Below are 4,555 nucleotides of genomic sequence, written 5' to 3'. Positions count from 1 at the left end.
CAATGTGTAGTACCGTAAAATACCAGCAAACGAAAAAGAATTAAAATGGAAAACACAAAATTAAATGAAAAAGAAATCATAAAACCAAAAATCCCCCAAACATTTTAGTACCGGTTGGTGTTACCAACCGGTACTAAAGGGCTCCCAGCCCCCGGAGCTGGCTCGTGCCACGTGGTTGCCCTTTAGCACCGGTTCGTGCTCAACCGGTACTAAGGGGGGGGGGGGCGGCTTTAGTGCCGAAATGTTAGTGCCGGTTCCGAAACCGGCACTAAAGGGCCTTACGAACCGGTGCTATTGCCCTGTTCTGCACTAGTGTGAGAGAATTATGTCTCAATTAAGCTTTGCAAATCATAAACAAAATCCCAATTTGAAGCTACTTTCATAGAGGAACTAAAGAGAAAGCATGCTTGGTTACTAGCAACAACATTCCATAGAAGATCCACAACAAAACATACTCTTTGATTCAGATTTGTTGCTCCCATCCTCTTTCCACACCTCCTTCTTCTCCTTCGGGAAGTCTGAACTATTAAGGGCCGAATCATCAATACAACCACCAACTAAGCAGATGATTTCTCATATTACATTCTTGAAAGGAACCATTCTAATAGAAAACACACTCTCTAAAGAATAAACGCGACACCCATTTTTGTTCCATTTTATAATATGAATTGCCAGTTTTTATATTCAAATGTCATATCTGGATGTAGTATGGTTAAAAATTTGCATATGCTACCTGATTAGTTAGTGTAGGCATGAGAGTCATGCACTTCTTGTTCCAGTTTAGCTCTTGAGAAGCACATACCACTGAATTCCTCTTTAGTAATAACTTCTCCAACTTCCTTTCTTTTATGAAGATAATGTATCATCTTTCAAAAAGATACTGCATCATGTGAACTCTTGGATCCACTCACAACCAGAAGGGGCTGCAATTTAGAGCAGAATAATACTCAGTTAAATCAGATTTTTTAACAAAGCCCTTTAACAGAACAAAATATGGACAGTCTTGAAAAGGAATATTCATTGTGATATCTCAGTGAGGCGATGCACCTGGCGACTAACCGAATTGACGGGGAGGAGCATACGGCAGGGACAGGGAGAGAGAGATTACCTAGACCTGGACGATCGCGCGGGAGAGGGTGGAGAGGCTCATGTTGGCGACGGTGAGGGAACCAGGAGAATGGAGGGACCCAGCGTCGCCTGTGAGCATGCCGACCTCGAGCGCCTCCTCGAGCACTTCGGGGCCGAATTGGAAGGAACAAGGTAGAGTAGGGCGTGCAAGTCCCGAGCCTCCGCGTCCGCATCCAACGGCGCCTACCACTGGCGCGAGCATGCCGAGCTCGAGGATCTCCCCGGCCACTTCTGCGATCTGATTCGAAGGGGAGGGGCGGCCTGCTAGGGAGTGGCGACGCTGGTGACGAAGGGGAGGGCAGCTTGACTAGGGAGCGCCGGCGGTGGTGACGAAGGGGAGGGGGCGGCCTGACCAGGGAGCGCTGGTTGTGGTGGAGAGAATGGGGAACGGAGGAGATTGTGAGGCAGTGGTGGGGAACTATCCAGAGAAGAATGTGAGGCGGCAGTGGAGAGGATGACTGACATTTTTTTTGAGAAATCTAATGTTTTTTTCTTAATACTACTACGTAGACTACTGTACTAGGCAGTGATGGGGGAGAGATTGTCTTCTTTTTATCGGCTGTGTCTGATTTACCTCACATTGTTCTAATAAAATCCATTATTTTTATAGTCATAATCATTTGATGCTTTAAAAGGTTTCCTGTATAAATAATATCTATAAAAGTTGAAAAAAATACTGGTAAAAAACACATTTGATATATCTAAATTTTAGTTGAGGAAATGAGTATGAGTAAATAAATTCAAACACAAGGCAAAAGCTTTGATGTTTTCTTGATTATTAAGAAGATTGTTAGGGCCCCGCGCTACTACTAACTAATTGGGAATTAAAATAAATAAATTTCATCCATGGTTGCTGATGCTGGGCGTCATCGTCCTCTCCAACCATGGTTGTTGCTGGTCCTGGAGGGGATGAAGTTGTCCATGGTGATGGTGGCTCCCCACCCAACTCGTTCCCGCACCTCTCATCTGCTACAAAAGAAGAGAAAATTATTTGAATGAGGAAGAGAGAGAGAGAGAGAGAGATAGAGAGGAGTAGGAGGAGGAACTCACTGGTGGCCGCCGAAGTTGGAGCCGACGCTCGAAACCTAGATGAAGCCCGGTGACCTGCTACTGCTTGTCGTAGGACCCTTGACCATGGTGCTCGCATGTCCTCAGGAGGCCTTGTCCCAGCGAGGAGGTGCAAGTGGTTGCATCCATGGTGGATCTGGTTGCCGCCATGGACGATGTTCTGCTGGTTTCCCTCTCCTTCCAACAACGGAGGAGGAAGGAGGGGCCGGGGAGGGGGCTACGATGGGAGAGGTCACCGAATTTGGGGAAGGCGCCGAGGTGTGAGATCGGCGGCGGCGGCGGGCAAGGATGGGAATCACGGGTGGGAGGAGAAGGGGAATGGGAGAGTGTGGGAGAGAGGAGGGATTCAGCCGAGGATATGGGGACTTCACCTACCTTTTACTTAATAGTAGCGAGGGGTATAAACCTGCTCTACCACTATCAACTTAGTAGTAGCGCGGGTTCATACCCCTCGCTACTACTATGGCATGTCCCGGGGGGCACGATAGAGACTGCTTAGTAGTAGCGCGGGTTACTATCAACTTAGTAGTAGCGAGGGGTAAAAACACGCGCTCCAATATCTGCCGCGACATGGGATGGATCCGGCGGGTGGAGTCGCGCGGGCACCGGCTCGTCGAGGCGTGCGGCCATGCGGCGGGGGGAGAGGAGAGGGCCGAACTGCTGGTGGGGGTGGAGAGGGCCGGTGAGGCCACCCCAAGATTTGCCGTGACATGGGATCCGGCGGTCGGCGGGCCGAGTCGCGCGGGTGCCGGGTCGTCGAGGCACGCGGCGGGGAAGGGGAGAGGGCGAGAGGAAATGAGTGAGTGGAGGGGAGTGTGGTAAGTGAATGGTGTTAGGGTTTGGGCCCAGACGCCAGCGTGCCAGGTGGGCCGTCGAGCCGGCCCGTTAGGCAACTTTATAGTGCATGGGCCGTGGAGGCCACCACGCGTTCCTTGCCGGTAAGTGCCGGCCCATTTGTTCAGTTATAATGTAATCCCTCAGAAAAAAATATAATATGGATAAGGTAATTTATATTTATTTATTAAACAGAAACAATAAAGTATATATATTCATTAAATATTGTTCATAAAAATAAATATTTTTTATATTTATCTTTCATATACTAAGGGTACCACAACAAAACTTGGTTGATGTATAAATAAATCTACTTGGTTGAAGAAGGTTTGTTTGCATGTTTTTTTCTTTTGTTTGACAAATTTCCATGGCCTATATAAATAATTTAAATAATTTTCATATGACTACTCATTATATATGAACATTACAGTTTGTTGTTTTCCCCTAATCTTGTGTTAGTACAATTATTTAAATTATTTAATCAACATTTTTTCCTAATAATGTCAAATATGTTTTTTATAGAGAAAATAGTGTGTTATTATCACTACTATTTTTTTAGATATTATATATGATTATATTATGCAGTAGAAAACATCATTTATATTTCATCGTAGATACAAAGTGATGGGTTCCGACATATGCACTGATGTAACGATGACAGACCGCACTGAAACACCACGAGAAGAGGTGCATATAGTTAACCTTCCTCTGTATGTATATTATACATGAAAACACGAAAGGTCTATTTTTATATTTTTGTTTTTTTAGAATATAGGAGACATGGATATGGACTTTGGAGATGCACGGAAAGAATCCATTGAGGGTTCATATGCGATGTTGCTACAAGGGGACAAAAATTCACAACATAAAAATGTCGAAGAGGTTATATCTCATAACAAACCAAAAAAGGATGCTAATTTACATGTTATCTCACAAGATATTTTTTAATATTACTATCAATCTTATTTTTGTTATATTGCCTCTTGTATTCAACTATTTTTGCTCAGTTTGATTGCTAAATTGGCTCATTTATTTATGAATTCGGCAGACTATGTTTGTACTCATAGGGATATTACAGTCATCGAATCAATCAAGTCTGCCCCCAAGAATACCCAGTTCGTGGACATTGGAGATGCCTTGTTATCAACCGACGATTTGGAATGCCTTATGAAAGATGATATGTTCTTACATGACGGTGTAAGACCAATTGCACAAACTTTGTAATTAATAATATGAACAATATTTAATATCATAAAATGCACACATAATCTAAATGTTGATTACAGGTGATAAATGCTTACATATATTGCATGCTTGCTCACGATCATCTACAAGACAGAGCGGGTGAAAAGGTACACATTGTTAGCACGTTTGTATCTGGCCAGATAAAAGAAGACGGGGAAAGAGACGTAGACCCATCAAAATATCACCACATCGTGCATCATGTTAATACTTATCTACAACAAGATATGGTTAGTTTTTGTCTCGTTATCCATGCATATAATTATATATTTTTTATTAATTC

At 43.8% G+C, this 4,555-nt stretch overlaps 1 long non-coding RNA gene across 1 annotated transcript; it reads right to left on the bottom strand.

Moving 5' to 3' along the window:
- Positions 1-454: 454 nt before the first annotated feature.
- LOC119331806 lies at positions 455-1,421 on the bottom strand. Its single transcript, XR_005160651.1, has 3 exons — positions 1,109-1,421; positions 734-923; positions 455-518 (listed from the first exon to the last, which is right to left on the bottom strand). It is a non-coding gene; the product is annotated as an uncharacterized LOC119331806 (long non-coding RNA).
- Between the last annotated feature and the right edge of the window lie 3,134 nt (positions 1,422-4,555).

The sequence above is a fragment of the Triticum dicoccoides genome, chromosome 7A (assembly GCF_002162155.2).
Source record: "Triticum dicoccoides isolate Atlit2015 ecotype Zavitan chromosome 7A, WEW_v2.0, whole genome shotgun sequence".
Classification (NCBI taxonomy): domain Eukaryota; kingdom Viridiplantae; phylum Streptophyta; class Magnoliopsida; order Poales; family Poaceae; genus Triticum; species Triticum dicoccoides.
The sequence above is the reverse complement of the archived record's forward strand: the minus strand, read 5'-3'. Positions and strand labels throughout refer to the sequence as shown.